Source organism: Gorilla gorilla, chromosome 15, assembly GCF_029281585.2.
Source record: "Gorilla gorilla gorilla isolate KB3781 chromosome 15, NHGRI_mGorGor1-v2.1_pri, whole genome shotgun sequence".
NCBI lineage: Eukaryota > Metazoa > Chordata > Mammalia > Primates > Hominidae > Gorilla > Gorilla gorilla.
In genome coordinates, this window is record NC_073239.2 from 84,129,827 (window position 1) to 84,148,365 (window position 18,539).

The window sequence follows — 18,539 nt, forward strand, 5'->3', positions numbered from 1 at the left end:
TCTTCAAGAGGAATCAGATTTTCTTCAGGATACGTCATCCAGAGACAAGAGCCAAGGGATGTAGAAACCCAGGGAAGCCTCGCGTCCCCACAAAGCTCGCCGGCCACATCCCGAAGTGGCTCCACAGGGCCAGCTAGCCCGGAGCAGTCCGCATTTTAGACTTAGAGGCGCGCGACTGCGCGCACCCGGCTGGAGCTGCGGAGAGGACCAATGAGCGGGCGCTCTCTCCGCTCCGGCTCGGGATTGGGCAAGCCGCGCCAGCCTCTCACGGGCGGGGTGGGACTCGGATCCGCGCGCCCACTGCGCCAGAGGCCCGGGGGCGCGTGCGCGGTCTCGCGGCGGCCGCAGGGGCCGCTCTCGCGCGGTCTAGAAGTGGAGCTGCTGGCGGCTGCGGCGGTGACGGCGGCGACGGAGGAGGCAGGCGGTGGGGCGGGGGCGGGGACTAAGGATTCTGAGGTGGGGAGTCGGGAGTTTCTGGATTCTTTATCCGGTATTTCAAGGGCCGCCGGAGGGCTGTCGCTTCTGCAGTGCTTAGGAGCGGCCGGGGCGGGAGGCTCCGCGGAGCCGAGGCGCGGAGGTAAGAGGCGGATCGGCGGCGGCTGGGCTGTGGAGATCTTAATCAACAGGTCCCTGGGAGCGCGGCGGGGGAGGGGCGGGCGGGCTCCCCTTCCCCCACACGCTGCGCAAACTCCGGCCAGCGGGAGACCCCTGGCAGCCAGGCGGGCTTCCTCAGGCGCGCGAGCTGCGGCCGTGGAGGGTGTGAGCCCAACCTTTGTCCCTCGGAGCAACGCTGCCTGCGCGGTGCCCGCTCCTTCTGCTTAGCTGGGCATGCACCTTGGCGCGGGCCACAGCCAGCCGGGCCCGAGGTGCAGGGGGCGCGGCGGGGAGTCGTCTGCCCCCTGCGCCCTCTCTCCGAGGTCGCGACGCGCGGGACTCTCTCCCGGCCGGGTCTGGGAAATCGGCGAGGGAACGCTTTCCTTTAGAAGTCAGAATGTAGTCAGCGTTCCTCTGCCTGACTCAGCTGCTGGTATTCTGCTGCTCATTGCGTTCTTAAACACGCAAACAGTTCCTGCTTCCTTGTGACCACTTTTAAAGAAAAGCCTAGTTTTGTTCATGGTTTCTGATACTTTAAGGTTGCGCTTTGAACTTTGAAGCCTGTAAATTGTTATAACCTACGTTTAATGAAGTTTGCTTTAAACGATCTTTGTAGTAAATTATGTAACTTTCTAATGATCATAACTCACCTTCTGTTGATTGACATACAGTAATGTGTACGGAATGTAGGTTTCGGTCAAAAGGTTTTTCTTGGCAGTTTATGCTAAAATTAAAATCTGATGGCTAGGAAGTTTTTAGATGTAGTATGGAGTGTGTGTTTTGTCTCCATACTCGTTTAGAATAGTAAGAATTTAGATTTGGAAAGTCAGTTGAACAAAAATTTTGAAATTTTGATTTGACTGACGCAGTGAAAGGTGTTAATATTTCTGAGTTTTTAAAAAAGCAATATCATGTTTTAATGATAGTTTACTAATTATGCTTTTGGATTATACCAGAAGTTAATAACCTGTTAAATTATGCAATAGGAACAAATGACGTGTTGGTTATTGGTGTCTTTGAAGTATTGGTGGTAATGAAACTTACTAAATAAGCTTCCTTGAATTAAGAACTACGATTTTTTTTTTTTTTTTTTTTTACTAGATCCCTGTGGACATAGCTGTTGTGGATAGGTTTTATAGGCTTTCTATTTGCGGCAGGATGAGCTATTAAATTATAATGTAAGAGATTTATAGATAAAACAGGCAAAAATAGGAAAAGCAATTCATTATTTTATCTTTAAAAATCTAGTAAATTTTACCATGTACCTGAATTACTTTTGGCAAGACGGACTTGAACTTGACAAATTAAGGTGGATTCATTAATATTAACTTGTTTTAGAATGTTAAAACGGGAGAGAATATATAAGTTCTACTTGAGGGTGACCCAAGTCAGTACAGTGGGTTTAGCTTTTACATGATCTTGAATTATGATTTTGATTAAAAATCTCATCACAGGGGCACGTGTTTTCAGGATCTCCTGAGGGCTGTGTCGTGGAAAAAATAAAATTTATCACCGATTCCAAGAAATTTGATCAATTTTATATATTATTATACTGAAATGCCCTATTTCTCTGATATTTTCTGATTTCAGAGTGTCTAGAAAAAAATAGTATCTTGACATATGTGCTTATATAGAATATAATTGTCTTTTCTTTCTTTTTTTTTTTTGTGAGACATAGTCTCGCTCTTGCCCAGGCTGGAGTGTAGTGGCTCGATCTTGGCTCACTGCAGTCTCCACCTCCCTGGTTCAGGTGATTCTCCTGCTCTCAGCCTCCCGACTAGCTGGGACTACAGGTGCTCGCCACCACACCCGGCTAATTTTTGTATTTTTAGTAGAGACGGGGTTTCACCATGTTGGCCAGGCTGGCCTCGAACTCCTGACCTCAGGTGATCCACCCGCCTCGGCCTCCTGAAATGCTGGGATTACAGGCGTGAGCCACCGCCAGAATATAATTTTTTTTTTTTTTTTTTTTTTTGAGACGGAGTGTCGCGCTGTCGCCTAGGCTGGAGTGCAGTGGCGCAATCTCGGCTCACTGCAAGCTCTGCCTCCCGGGTTCACGCCATTCTCCTGCCTCAGCCTCCCGAGTAGTTGGGACTACAGGCGCCCGCCACCACGCCTGCTAATTTTTTGTATTTTTTTTTTTTTTTTAGTAGAGACGGGTTTTCACCGTGTTAGCCAGGATGGTCTCAATCTCCTGACCTGGTGATCCGCCCGCCTCGCCCTCCCAAAGTGCTGGGATTACAGGCGTGAGCCACCGCACCCAGCCCTTATAATTTTTGATCATATACTTACTGAATCATAGGATCGTTGAGTTGGAAGTAATCTTAGTGGTTATATAGTCTAACCTCTTCATCTTCCACGAAAAAGAAAGTGAGGCTTGCAGGAGTTAAGTAATCCGTAGTCTGACTGCTAGTTAGTGGCAGACTTGGAACTACATGAATGCTAAAATGCTGTTCTCCATATTCTAAGTCTCCATATTCTAAGTTCAGTGCTCTTCTCAGGTTGTCTCATTGTTAGATAAACCAATAAGTTGCCTTTTCCAAATCACTTAACTGGCAGGATTCTTTCTGTCATGGATTTTTTCCGTTTTCTTTTTTAATAACTACTAACTGCAATTCATTCCCCTACTGAAGAATTTTCAGTTTTTTAATATTTCAAACAATGTTTAATGAATATCTTTGTGCATGTCTCCTTGAGCGTATGTGTGGACGCTTTCCTAGAATGTATGTATACCTACCTATAAGTGGAATTGCTGATAATAGGTTGATATGTGTTTTCAACATTACTAGCTACAGCCAAATTACCCTTTTTAATGCTGTAATCATTTACATTCCTGCAAACAGTATGAGTGACAGTGGCTTCACATCCTTGCCCACACTTGGCATCGTAAGATTTTAAAATTTTTGCTAATCTGGTGGAAGAGAAATGATATAATTGCTTCTTTTCTTTAAAAAATATTTAACTCTAATTTACATGAAATGAAATTAACTTTTCATTGTACAATTCCAACTCAGAGAGCTGTGCAACTACCACAATCAAGGTAAAGAACAGTTCCATCACCTATCCATTCACCAGTTGAAGGACATTTGAGTTGTTTTCAGGTTTTTGTGACTGAATAAAGTGGCTGTAAATCTTTGCAAATAGGTTTTTGTGTAAACCTAAGTTTTTGTTTCTCTTAAGTAGATGGAATATGGTAGGTATAGCCTAATTTTATCTTAAAATTAAAGACCTATCTGTGGTAGACAGAATAAAGGTCTTCAAGGATATCCTAATACCTGGAACCTGTGAATATGTTTGCTTACGTGGCAAAGGCTTATTAAGGTTGCTAATCAGATGACTTTAGGGAGATTATTGTGGATTATTCAGGTGGTCCCAGTGTATCACACAATCTTTAAAAAAGGAAAGAGAGAGGCAGAAGAGTAGAGTCAGGAAAAAAAGATGTAATAATTGGTCAGAGAAGTGCAAAGTTGCTGGCTTTGAAGATGGAGGAGAGCAGGCCACAAACTAAGGAATATGAGTGGTGTCTAGAATCTTGAAGAGGCTCCAGAAAAGAAAGCAGCCCTGCCAGTAATTTTAGCCAAGGGAGACATATGCCAGATTTCTAACCTATAGGACTGTAAAATAATTTCTGTTGTTTTAAGCCACTAAATTTGTGGCAATTTGTTACATTGGCATAGGAAACTAATACACTGTCAAGCTGTGTTTGAAGTGGCTGAACCACTTTGCATTTCCACCAGCAATATATGAGAGGTCAGTTGCTTTACATTCCTGTCAGCACTTGGTATGGTCAGTCTTTAGATTTAGCCATTTTAATAGTATCTCGTTGGGATTTTTCTTTGCATTTCCCCCGTGACTGAGGATGTTGAGCATCTTTTCATGTGCTTATTTGCCATCTGTTTATCTTTGGTAAAGTGTCTGAACCTTTTGCCCATTTTTAAATTGGATTATTGTCTTATTGCTGAATTTATTATTATCTTATTATTTTTTCCTTTTTTCTTTAGGGATGGGGTCTCACTATGTTTCCCAGGCTGGTCTCAGAACTCCTGGGCTCAAGTGATTCTCCTGCCTCAGCCTCCCAAAGTGGTGGGATTACACGCATGAGCCACTGCCCCAAAAGTTTTATATAGTCCTTTATCTTTGTCAGATAAGTGATTTACGAAGGTTTTCTTCCACTCTGGCTTGCCTTTTCATCCTCATAACTTCTATACTTCATTACTTTTGAAGTATAGAATTTTAAATTTTGAGAAAGTCCAAATTATTAATTTTTAAAATTTGAATCAATTGTATCTAAGAACTCTTTGCTCAATCCACGGTCAGAGAGATTTTTCTCCAATTTTTTTTTCCAAGTTTTATATTGTAATTTTATTTTTAGATCTATGTTCCATTTTGAGTTTATTTTTGTATAAAATGAGAGAAGTACAAGTTGTTTCACTTATTTATTTGTCCAGTTCCATGACCATTTGATTAAAACACGGTCTTTTTCCCATTGTATTCCTCTTGTCTCTTTGTCAAAAGCTATTTGACTACATTTGTTTGGGTTTGTTTATGGACTCTTCAATTGATCTATTTTGTCTATCCTTTTTATTTTTTATTTTTATTTTATTGTATTTATATTTTTATTTTTTATTTAGAGACAGGGTCTCTGTCGCTCAGGCTGGAGTGCAGTGGTGTGATCTCTGCTCACTGCAGCCTTGGCCTCCCAGGTTCAAGCAATCCTCCCAAGTAGCTGGGACCACAGGCGTGCCACCGCACTTGGCTGATTTTTAAATTTATTTGGAGATAAGGTCTTGGCTATGTTGCCCAGGCTGTATTATTTAAAAATTTTTTGAGACAGGGTCTCACTCTGTCACCCAGGCTGGAGTACAGTGGTATGAATATGGCTCACTGCAGCCTCAACCTCCAGGACTCAAGCCATCCTCCCACTTTCCCCAGTGGCTAGTACTATAGGTACATGCCACCATGCCAGGCCAATTTTTAAAATAAGCCTTCACATTAGGTAATGTGACTCTTCCACTGTATTCTTTTTCAAAATTGTTATGACTATTTTTAGTTCCTTTGCTTTCTGTATGATATTTAGAATCATCTTGATAATTCATACATTCTGTTGGGATTTTGATTGAGATTGTGTCTAATTTAGAGATCAACCTGAAGATAATTGACATCTTAATAATTTGAGTCTTCTAATCTATGAACATGCTATTTCTTTCCATTTATGTGAGTATTGTAGTTTTCAATATGCAGATCTTGCAAATACTTTATTAAGTCTATACCTAATTATTTTAATTTTTTGGTCCTATTGTAAATGGTAATCTAAAAAAATCAGATTCCAATTGATCACTGATGGTATATAGAAATTAATTTTTGTATATTGACTTTGTATCCTGACTTTCTGCTAAACTCCCTTATTAGCTCTAGGAGCTTTTTTATTTTAGTAATTTTTTTTGGAATTTTCTAAGTAGACAGTTGTGCTCAAAACTTTTCTTTCCTTCTAGTCTGTATGCCTTTTATTTCTTTTCCTTAACTTGCTGTATTGGCTTGGTTAGGACTTCCACTGAGATGTCGAATAGGAGAGATGAGAAGTAGCATCTTTATCTTGTTCACTTTTTTTTTTTAAGATAGGGTCTCACTCTATCCCCAGGCTAAAGTGTAGTGGCGCAGCACTGCTCACGGCAGCCTCGACTTTCTGGGCTCAGTTGATTCTCCCATCTCAGCCTCTTGAGTAGCTGGGACCTACTGCAAGTGCCACCATGCCCAGCTAATTTTTTGTATTTTTCGTAGAGACAGGGCTTCACCATGTTGCCCAGGCTGGTCTCGAATTCCTGGGCTCAAGCGATCTGCCCACCTCAGCCTCCCAACGTGCTGGGATTACAGGCATGAGTCACAGTGCCTGGCTTCTTGCTCACTTTCTTAAAGGAAAAGTATTCAGTCTTTCACCTTTAAAATATGATATTAGCTGTAGGTCATTTTGTGCATTCTGTTAAGGAGGTTAAGGAGGCTTTCTTCTGTTCCTAGGTTACTGAGGGTTTGTTTTTTAAATCATGAATGGATGTTGAATTTTATCATATGCCTTTTCTGCATGTATTGAGATGATTGTGTGAACTATTTCTTTAATCTGTTAATATGGTGAATTACACTGATTTTTCAAATGTTGAACCATATTTGCATGTTTCTGGGACTAACTCTGGGGTTATTTTAAACAAAAATCATTTTGGATTTTTAAAAACTAATATACATTAACATTTATTCTTAAAAATGAAGGAGCAATGTCAGATGCCTGTAGCCCCAGCCAATTGGGAGGCTGAGGTGGGAGGGTCGCTTGAGCCCAGGAGTTTGAGTCCAGCTGAGCAACATAACAAGATCTCTTTTCTTAAAAAAAAAGGAAACCAAATATAAGATTTTGTGAACTAAAATACTTAATGAAGTCAGTAGAGTCAAGGTATTCATTAACAGTTACCTACCTACATTTTACATTTTAGTAGGACTTAAATTTTCTTGATTTATTCTAGAGTTTGTATATTAGAGGACTCTTATTTAAAATTACTAAATGAGAGCTGGGTATGGTGGTTCATACTGTAGTCCCAGCTACTGAGGAGGCTGAAATGAGAGAATTGTTTGAACCCAGGTGGCTGCAGTGCTCTCTGATCATACCTTTGAATAGCCACTGCACTACAGCCTGGGCAACACAGTGAGACCTGTCTCTAAAAAAATTTTTTTGAAAATTAGTAATAAAGAAAATGTTATTTGTGTCACTGTAACCAAACATTCCCCATTCTGGGTAGTTTAGATAAGTTGTTTAAATGGACTTGGAGAAGCTAGGCATGGTGGTTTGCGCCTGTCATCCCAACTACTCAGGAGGCTGAGGCAGGAGGATTGCATGAGCTCAGTTCAAGACTGGCCTGGGTGACAGAGCGAGACGAGTGAATGAATCGATAGTGAGTTGTATTTTGAATGAAGACAAAATGATATGATTTGGAGGTTTTTACTTAGAATGAAAACCATGAAGTTAGAAAAAAAAAAAAGTAGGCTGGGAGTGATGGCTCACGTCTGTAATCCCAGCACTTTGGGAAGCTGAGGTGGGTGGATCACGAGGTCAGGAGATTGAGACTTTCCTGGCTAACACGGTGAAACCCCATCTCTACTAAAAATACAAAAAATTAGCCAGGTGTGGTGGTGTGCGCCTGTAGTCCCAGCTACTCGTGAGGCTGAGTCAGGAGAATGGCGTGAATCTGGGAGGCGGAGCTTGCGGTGAGCCGAGATCCCCCCACTGTGCTGCAGCCTGGGCGACAGAGCAAGACTCTGTCTCAGAAAAAAAAAAAAAAAGAAAAAAGAAAAAAAAGAAAACTCCTTCTTCATACCAGAAAATCAAATATAGACTCCTGGTTAATCACATAAATGTTCAGCTTAAAGTACAGAGTAGAATGATTTCAGTGAAATTTTTTTTTTTTCTTTAAGTGGTAAGGTCTCACTCTGTTGACTAGGCTGGACTTGAACTCCTGGGCAGAAGTGATCCTCCTGCCTCAGTCTCCTCATAACTGGGACTATAGACACATGCCACTCACACCTGGCTCAGTTAATGTATTAAATCAAAAAGTGTGATGTGAAATTAAAAAAAAAATGCTAGTAAGAAAAAGCCAGGTGCCATTTTGTTTTGAACCGAGTATGTTCCTTCATGAGAAATATGGGTGCATGACTCATGCTCATTAAATATATTTTGAATTGTAAGATTTTTTTCCTTCATCAATTCAAGCTACAGAGATAGTTTATTTTTTATGTTAGTTAATTAACTATTTTATTTAGAGATGGGATCTTGCCCTGTCACCCAAGCTGGAGTACAGTGGTGTGATCATACCTCACTGTGGCCTCAAACTGCTAGGCTCAAGTGACTCTCCTACTTTAGCCTCCCAAGTCATTGGGATTACTGGTGTGAGTCACTGCACCTGGCCAGAAAACAGCTTAATTATGAAACAGTAACTTCATAATCAAGCTTTTTAATTTTGTTGTTTTTATAAATTTGGGCTAATTATGATATAACATTATAAAAATTAAAACATTTGGCTTTCTGTCTCATATAATTTTATAGTTTCTTCTTCAGTTAATAGTCTCAAACACCCTCAAAGACGTTGAAATTTTGAGGCCTCCAGGGTTCTTGGCATTTTGCTTCTTTAAGGCAGGGGTCAACAACTTTCTGTAAGTATTTTAGCTTCGTGGGCCATATTGTCTCTGTTGCAAGTACTCAGTTCTGTTGTTAGAGTGGCAGAGGTAGCCAAACAAATGAGCCTGACTTTTCCAATAAAACTTTACTTATAAAAATAAGGTGTGCCTGATTTGACCTCTGGACTTAGTTTACATACCAACATTTTTATTTTATTTTTTTGAGATAGAGATGGGGTCTCACTGTGTTGCTCAGGCTGGTCTGGAACTCCATGACTCAAGTGATCCTCCCAAGTTGGCCTCCTAAAGTGCTGGGATTACAGGCATGAGCCACCACGCCTGGCCTACATACCAATTTTTTTTTTTTTTGAGACCAAGTCTCATTCTGTCCCCCAGGCTGGAGTGCAATGGCATGATCTCGGCTCACTGCAACCTCTGCCTCCCAGGTTCAAGTTATTTTCCCGCCTCAGCCTCCCGAGTAGCTGGGATTACAGGCACCCGCCATCACGCCTGGCTAATTTTTGTATTTTTGTGGAGATGGGGCTTCACCATATTGGCCAGGCTGGTCTTGAACTCCTGACCTCAGGTGATTTGCACGTCTCGGCCTCCCAAAGTGCTGGGATTACAGGCGTGGGCCACCACGCTTGGCCTCATACCAATGTTTTAAGGCAAAAAATCAGCAGGAGAAATGACAGTAATTGTAGTAATATAGCAAAAGGAGCCTTGGGGTATTTATTTCATGCTGTAATTCTAGGCCAAGCCTCACTTTTCTCACCTATGACATGTAGCCACCTTGAAAGATGATTGAAAAATTCAAGATGAGATGGAAAGCACCTAGCAAAATATCTGACACATAGCAGATACTTAATAAATATTCACTTATTCACTTTTTGTTTCAAGACTGCGCAGTGCTTTGTCACAAACCAACAGACGTGAAATAATTAAGGAGAGTCAGGTTTTTACAGTTTGTAGTATATCTAATAAGTTCAAATATTAGAAATTTTAATTATGTGTTTATAGTTATCTTTTGAGTTATGCTTTTTTGATATAAATCATAATTGGCTTCACAATTTGAGAAACTTCACACAAAAAGTTGAGGATTTTGTGTGAAAACATTATATTTTGAGAGTTTTACATTGTCACAGAAAAGGTTTGAGAATGTCACTTAAAATACATTATTTTGTTTTGATGTAAGAAGTAGGCAATCTGTATTTTGCTTGTGTGTTTTAGAAGTGCCTTTAAGACTGCATTCATTTAACATGATTGCTTCCTATGAATGTAGTGAGCTAGGTGCTCTGCTAGGACTTGGTTGTACTTAGAGTATCCATATTTAGATACTCATTTTTGTGTTATGTTTGAAATGTAAGTAACGCTTCGGAAAGTCTTTTTTTCTGAGTTTCTATCAAGATAAAGCTGTTCTATTTTTTTTTTATGAAGCTGGTTGAGATTCACTAGAGCCATTTTATGGCACACAAATGGGTCACATCCTACAACTTGAAAACCATTGATGTAGATAGACGAAAGTAACCCTTCTCCAAGAGGCTGTGTTCATAATTTCATTCAAAATTCAGCCACCCACTCTTCCTTCCTACAGGAACGTTCCATACCCTCCTATTGGCAATAAGTTTTAGTTCTTAAAATTTTAGGAAAGTATGCATTAACAATTTATTCTTTTTTGTAACTCATCTGTAAATTATCGAGGGCTGTGACTACTGTTTGATGTTCATTTATGTTCAGAAGTACTAGACACTCAAATATTTACTGACCAAAAAAATCTGGAAGAAAATAAGTTATGCGTTAAACAGTGGTTCTTCTTAGTATTGGAAATCACATTGCCTCACATTGAAAACTGTATAAACTCCAGTTTATGTGTACTGGACATGCAGATTTAACTGTCTAATATTAAACAAAAAATTCTAGTTAAACAGATTGTTTTGTGACTCTGATAGTCATCTGGGCCCTTCCTCTGAAACACACACACTGTTCATACAATATGCAGGGATTCATGGAAATAAAGTCATGAACCCCAGATACAGGTCTCTGATCCAGGTGATTTATCGACTGTATAAATGACCTGCAAATGTTTTTCACAATAATGATTTGCATAAGGGTAATCAGTACATACTTAGAGTTAATGAAAATAAATTTCATAGTTTTTGTAGGCATCCTAAAGGAATCTTATCCTTCTGTGTTTTATACCTTATCCTTTTATACTTAAAATTTATAGCAAGATTGATAGTTCATTTGACCAAATCACAATACTTTCTGCTTTCCCCTCTTATCCAGAATTGTATCCCTCGCTGTGTCTCTTAATGTGTTATGCCGTATGCTGTATCCTTTGTATGTATTTTTTAAATATTAACAACTACATTTCAAGTTCTTTGTCGCATTCTCCTTTTTACAAATGAGGAAACTGAGGCTCAGAGAGATTAAATATTTTTTCCATAGTCCTATTATAAGTGATAGAAAGGAGTTGAATTAATTTTATTTGATCCCAAAGCCCTTGGCTTTTCTGCTTTGTCTATAATATAGCCTGCCTTAAGACTTATTTTAACATTGTCTTTTTGGTAAGATTAGAAACTTTTTGATGAAAGCCATTTTCCACTTTACCTAGTGTTTAAAAATGTACATGAGGCTGGCGCAGTGGCTCATGCCTGAAATCCCAGTATTTTGGAGGCCGAGGCAGGAGGACCACTTGAGCCCAGGAGTTTGAGACCAACCTGGGCAACATAGTGGGACCCTGTCTCTACAAAAAATACAAAAATTAGCTGGACTTGGTGGTGTGTGCCTGTGGTCCCAGCTACTCAGGAGGCTAAAGTGAGAGGATTTCTTGAGTGTGGGAGGTTGAGGCTGCAGTGAACCATGATGGCACCATTGCACTTCAGCCTGGTCAACAGCAACAGAACGAGAACCTGTCTCAAAAAAAAAGTAGTTGAATTAAAGTGAAGAACTTTGAGCCTGTAAATTGTAAATAAGCTCCTTAAGGGTAGGGTAGTGGGTTGTATCTTTTTGTCTTAGTATGTCAGCCCTTAATATGGCTGTGATACAATAAGAAATATATATTTGGTCTTTGTCCCTGACAGCTGACCTAGAGCTTCTAAATCCCTTGGAATTTTCTTAAGCATAGAGAGTCTTTTGTTTGAATGAGGGTGATAAGAGCATCTTTTGTTTCAGTGAGTCAACTCTTGAGAGGCCCCTATAATAGCTTCAGGTTAGGGGCTGGTTGCCAGAAAGACCAAGGCATGGGGCCTCACCTTCAACCTCTGGGAAGGCAAAGAGGGTCTAGAGATAGCTAGTCACCAATGGCCAGTAATTTAATCATGCCCATCTAATGAAACTCCTAAATGACAGTGTTTGGAGAGATTCTGGGTTGGCAAATATTTCAAGGTGCTGGGAGGCTGGTTTGACTGGAGAAGGCATGGAAGCTCCACACCACCCGCCTAAACCTTGCTCTTTGCATCTCTTCCATTTGGCTATTCCTGAGTGTATCCTTTATAATAAACCAGTAATAGTAAGTAAAGTGCCTTTCTGAGTTCTGGGGCCATTCAAGCAAATTCTTTTTATTTATTTATTTTTTGGTTTTTTTAGAGACAAGGTCTTGCTCTGTCACCCAGGCTGGAGTGCAGTGGCATGATCATAGCTCACTGCAGCCTTCAACTCCTGGGCTCAAATAGGCGTGCACCACCATACCCAGCTAATTTTATTTTTATTTTTTGTAGAGATGAGGTCTTGCTGAGCTGCCCAGGCTGGTCTTAAACTCCTGGTCTCCAGCAATCCCCCAGCCTTGGCCTCCCAAAATTTTGGTATTACAGGAGTGAGCCACCGTGCTCAGCATTTAGCAAACTATTGAACCTGAGGAGGGGGTCATGGGAACCCCTGATGAATAGCTGGGTGGTGTGAAGTACAGGAGGCCCAAAACTTGTGGCTGGCATCTGAAGTCTGGGGCAGTCTTTTGGGACTGAGCCGTTAGCTTGTGGGATCTGATTCTAACTCCAGGTAGATAGTGTCAGAATGGAATTGAATTGTAGGACATCCAGTCGGTGTCCAGAGAATTGGTGTGAGGAAAAGACCCACACATTTGATGTCAGCAGTGCTGAGAGTGAAAAAAAGCTTGGAATGGCACATAGTAGATGCTTGGTTTCAATTTGTACTTTTATCATTTATTTGTTTAAACTTTAGCCTTGCTGTGAGCTAAATATTAGAGACTGTTCTGTTCTCGTCATCTCCCATAAACAGATAATTTGACATTTGAAACACAATTTCATTTATTCTAGGTTGGCCATAAATGTGTTTACTGGGAGGAAATCTAACACTTTCACATGTTCTTGATTAGCTTTTTCTACAAAGACATAACCATAAATGTATTAATTTGCTGATGACTTTTTCTTGTTTTTCCATAGGCACATACTGACAGGCTTTACAGTGCAGTTACAGTACTATCACTGACTTACAGTACTTTTACAGATTTTAGAGTCAGATGTCTGCAGAAATACTCTCTTGACTTGTGTGTGACAATGAACAGGTTAACTTATCAAAGCCTGATTCCTTATCTGCAGAATGGGGATGCTTAATTCAGTAGGTTTTATTTTGAGGATTGAGATGGTACATCAAGAATGGTAGGCATGGTGTTAGTATATACAGTATTAAGCACTCTTTCAATGTTAGATAAGAGATAGGAGTTGTGTGACTTGGTTGTTATAGTCTGAGTTAATGATGAATAATTATAATTGTATGTTGAGGTCAGCTTTCTAATCTCTGAAATAATAGTGAAAGTCAAATGAGAGAAAACAATTTGTTGTCCTTAACAGTTTACTTATATAGTGAGATTAAGTTCTGTTCAGCTTTATCAGTTTCTCTATTTGACTCAAGAATTACTCTGGGGTGTTTTTCAGTAGGTTGTTTTCACTACACATTTTTAAATAGACTTTAAAAATGACGTAGTTAGGCCAGGCGCAGCAGCTTATGCCTGTAATCCCAGCACTTTGGGAGACTGAGGCAAGAGGACTGCTTGAGCCCAGGAGTTCCAGACCCGCCTAGACAACATAGTGGGACCCTGTACCTACAAAAAATACAAAAAAATTAGCTGGGTTTGCATTCCTGTAGTCCCAGCTGCTTGGGAGGCTGAGGTGGGAGGATTACCTAAGCCCAGAAAGTCAAGGCTGTGGTGAGCCATGATTGTGCTGCTGCTCTTCAGTCTGGGCAACAGTGAGATCCTGTCTCAAAAAGAAAAAAAAAAATATCATTTCCAGAGTTCAGTTTCATTATGGTGATTCAAAATCTTAGGCTTGGATAGAGCATTTGTTTACTGATATCAGTGTGTTTGTGTTAATATTTATTTATTTATTTTTTCATTTTGAGTAATGGATGTCTTTCGTGTCTTTTTTGGGCCTTATATTCTTTCCCCCCCCTTACAAGTTTTCTTAGGATGCTCTTCTTCTACAAGTAACTCCTGTGACATTTTCTACAGTTCTAGTGTGGCATTTACCAAATAACACTGTATTGGTTTTTTATTTGTTTACTTATCTGATATCTATACTAGATTTTAAGTTTCTTTTTTTTTTTTTTTTTAGATTTTAAATTTCTTAAGGATAAGGACTCTGCCTCAGCAGCCTTTTTCTTGACAATGACTATCCAAGTTTTTGGTACCAAGTGGGTACTCGCCTTGTTGAATGAAAAGGTAGTTTTAGCTCAACTCTTTTTCCTATTAGATTTGCAGTATAGTTATCTTATAGATTGACCTTTTATTCTTATTTCTTGTTTATAAGAATATCCTCATATGCTTTCCTCCCCTGTAAGACTGTCTTGTCAAAATCAGAGCATTACTCATACTCTCAGTCAGCAGTACTACCGTAATAAAAGTTAATTGTACTCTAAACCTGTTGACATTTGTATTCTCATTAGCCTTCCTTTCTTATCAGATTTTTCTTTTTTCCTTTTCTACTGATACAGTCTTACTTGTCCTGAAATACTCTCTACTGTCACTGCTTCAGTTTAATTTATAGGTAGCACCAGATATGAGTCCTTATTAGTTCTGATAACTCTGAAATGGTTATTTGGTATTTCTTCAGTGACAAGCAAACTATCCCCCCACCTGCCTTTAATGGCGAGTGTTTTTGATTTGCATACCAATAAGCGATCTAGGTAGAGGTAATCATCTACTAATTTGCTAACCTTTGGAACATACTTTTTTCTCTAGTAAGCTGTAAATCACTTGAAGTTAGAAGTTGGAATCTCTGGCCGGGCGCAGTGGCTCACGCCTGTAATCCCAGCACTTTGGGAGGCCGAGGCGGGCAGATCACGAGGTCAAGAGATTGATACCATCCTAGCCAACATGGTGAAACCTCTTCTCTACTAAAAATACAAAAATTAGCTGGGTGTGGTGGTGCACGCCTGTAGTCCCAGCTACTCAGGAGGCTGAGGCAGGAGAATCGCTTGAACCTGGGAGGCGGAGGTTGCAGTGAGCCGAGATTGTGCCACTGCACTCCAGCCTGGCAACAGAGCGAGACTCCATCTCTCAAAAAAAAAAAAGTTCGAATCTCTTATAATGCTTTTTTAGAAGCCTGACACTTCAGACACGTTTTTCAGGGAAGGTAATTGATTAAAGGGATTGAAGAAAATCTGCATGGAGTACATTGAGAGCAAAGCAATAGCCATGTGAGTTTGGTAATTAGGATTCTTTGAGTTTGTCATTGTGAGTTATTTACATGATGAAAGAATAAATGTAATCAGAATCATGAACCTGACATATTTGAAAATGTTAGAGGTCCTTTTTGGAATTTTTCATATAATTAATGCTTTTATTCCTTTGGTAAACTGCTTTCTTACATTTTAAAATTAAAAATGTAATATATATTTTATTTGTGTGGTTGAGGAATTCCTAAATACTAAAGAGCCATGACCCTAATGATTGTGTAAGTGATTTATTTAGAAATTCTTATTTTATTGTTGCACTGCTTATGAAATTGCTTAGGGCTTGAGAGATAACACTTCGATTACTTTTCTTAATTTAAAGGTTCCAGAACGCTTGAAAGAGTTTTGTTCCTGCTATTTTGTTTTGTTTTGTTTTGTTTTGTTTTGTTTTGTTTTTGAGATGGAGTCTCACTCTGTTGCCCAGGCTGTAGTGCAGTAGTGCAATCTGGGCTCACTGCAACCTCTGCCCCCACCTACCGGGGTTCAAACAATTCTTCTGCCTCAGCCTCCCTAGTAGCTGGGATTGCAGGCACCTGCCACTATGCCCGGCTAATTTTGTATTTTTAGTAGAGACGGGGTTTCACCATGTTGGCCAGGCTGGTCTGGAACTCCTGACCTCAAGTGATCCACATGCTTTGGCCTCCCAAAGTGCTGGGATTACAGACAGTTGTGAGCCTCTGTGCTCAGCCAACTGACTTTAATAAGTAATTGTAATTTAAAGTTTCAATATTTGTTTGTTTTCAGAAAAGTAATATCTTTGTGTTTTTTCCTCAAATTATAAAAGCAACACATACTTTTTTTGTGTGAATATTTTGTAAGATATCCAAATAGTATAGAAGTGGAAAGTAGGGAATATTTGGTCTATTATCCTCATTTTTCAGAGATATTAGTTGAAAACAATATTGTATATATTCTTCTGAATATTTTGTTAATAACTTTATAAACATATCTTCTATGTATATTTGTAAAAATGGGATGGTAGATAAACACTGTTCTGAAGCTTGCCTTTTTCACTTGCGTTTGTTTCATGTCAGTTCATAAAGAGCTTCATGCTCTAGTAGTCACAATAAAAAGTAGAAAGCTCAGACTAGTCTGGGTATTATATATTTTAAAAAACAAGTGAAAAGAAACCATGAAATTAATTTTAACTGTATTTTATTTAATACAATAAAGGTATATCAAAATTATTACCATTTCAACTTGTGGTAAATATAAATAAATGAGATACTTTATATCCTTTTTTCTTTTTTCTTTTTTTGTTTTTTGAGATGGAGTCTCGCTCTGTTGCCCAGGCTGGAGTGCAGTGGTGTGATCTTGGCTCATTGCAACCTTAGCCTCCCAGATTCAAGTGATTCTCGTGCCTCAGCCTCCCAAGTAGCTGGGATTACAGGCATGTGCCACCATACCTGACTAATTTTTGTATTTTAGTAGAGACAGGGCAGAAAGAAAAAAATCTAATAGAGTAAGTAAGAGGACGAAGTGTTCCAGAAACTATTGACACACACACACACACACACACACACACTTGAAACTGATAGGTTACCTGATTTGTTTGAATGTATACATTTAAAAATATATTGATTCTTTTACCAAAGAATGTAGGTATTGTGAACCCAAAATATCTGACAGGTCTCATTTTGCCAAGGCTAAGGACGCGGCTGTGACACAGCCTCAGGAGGTCCTGACGACAGGTGCCCAAGGTGATCGGGGTACAGCTTTTTTTAAATACGTTTTAGGGAGACATGAGACATCAATATGTACATTGGTTTGATCCGGTAAGGTGGAACAACTTGAGGCGGGGGCTTTCAGTTGATAAGAGTTAGCGGGGATCATAAGTAGGTAAGAGACAAATGGTTGTATTCTTTCGAGTCCTTGATCAGTCTTTCACTGAATACACGGTTTAGTCTGGCCCAGTGAATCTGCATTTTTACATAAACCATAGGGCAGAGGAAGCAATCAGATATGCATTTGTCTCAGGTGAACCTCAGAGGGGTGACTGAGTTCTGTCTATCCTTTATCCACAAGGAATTTCCTTGTGGGCAAATGGTGAGGGAGGTATGTAGCTTTTTATCCTTGTAGCTATCTTATTTAGGAAAAAACCAGGAGACAGGTTTGTCTGACATAGTTCCCAGCTTGACTTTTCCTTGGCTTAGTGGTTTTGGGGTCCTGATACTTACTTTGCTTTCACAGGATGTATTAGTGATTTAAATAAAAAGTGAGACACAACTTGTGGAGAGAGGGAATGTACTATGAGAGAGAGCTAAATATTCGTCTTCCTAATAAATGCTCAACAGATAACTAAAAAAAAGAAATGGCATGTATGTATACATAGAACATACACACGTATTTTATATATGTATATATGTATGTATATATAACATACAGCCTATTTCTATACACGTCACTAGAAATATGAAGGTAAGTTTAAGAAGAAACTGAGTTAAAAGTGTTCTCTAGGCAGAACTCAGGTAGAGGAGGTGAGACACTGAATTGTTCTTCATAGTAGGTTTAATGGAACTGTTTGCTTTTTTAAAAAAATTATACACACATAATTTTGTGTTACACAACTATACGTACAACATATATGCAACACAAAAGTTGTATATTAGGGGCCCCTTATATGGAGTGTGTAAAAACATTGCTGTCACCAAGGTAGTGATTATTTGCATCATTTAACTACTTCATTCTGATTGTCATTGAATAATTTGGGAAAAATCTCTTTCCTCTTGAGTTATTAAATGTTTGGCAATAGGTAGGTGTGGTTTTTCTCTTCCAGTCTTATCTAGTATTTAAATATTCAAATTTAATGCAGCACGTGTTGAGTTTCTAATATGAGCATACATAGATAGCTGTGTGCAGGGTTCTCAGAGCCACTACCAGTAGATGGGAAGTCTATAGAATATTTGCAGTCTAGTTGAGAAGATAAGGTACTCATCCATAAAAATTTGATAATAGGCCAGGCGCCGTGGCTCACTCCTGTAATTCTAGCACTTTGGGAGCCCAAGGCGGGTGGATCGCATGAGCTCAGGAGTTCGAGACTAGTCTGGGCAACGTGGCGTAACCCCGTCTCTACCACAAATACAAAAACTTAGCCGGCTGTAGTG

At 39.6% G+C, this 18,539-nt stretch overlaps 1 protein-coding gene across 4 annotated transcripts in view; it reads left to right on the plus strand.

The window, feature by feature from the left end:
• The first annotated feature begins 307 nt into the window (after window positions 1–307).
• The window catches only part of PALS1 (protein associated with LIN7 1, MAGUK p55 family member), a 96,716-nt gene continuing 78,484 nt past the window's right edge, over window positions 308–18,539 (plus strand). The window contains exon 1 of one of the 4 annotated variants that reach the window (XM_031001980.3): window positions 308–577. The gene's annotated coding sequence lies outside the window, so the exon portion shown is untranslated. Of the gene's footprint in view, window positions 578–704; window positions 1,028–18,539 lie in introns of those variants that run through there. The other 3 variants (XM_031001981.3, XM_055362156.2, XM_055362157.2) reach the window with 3 other exon arrangements.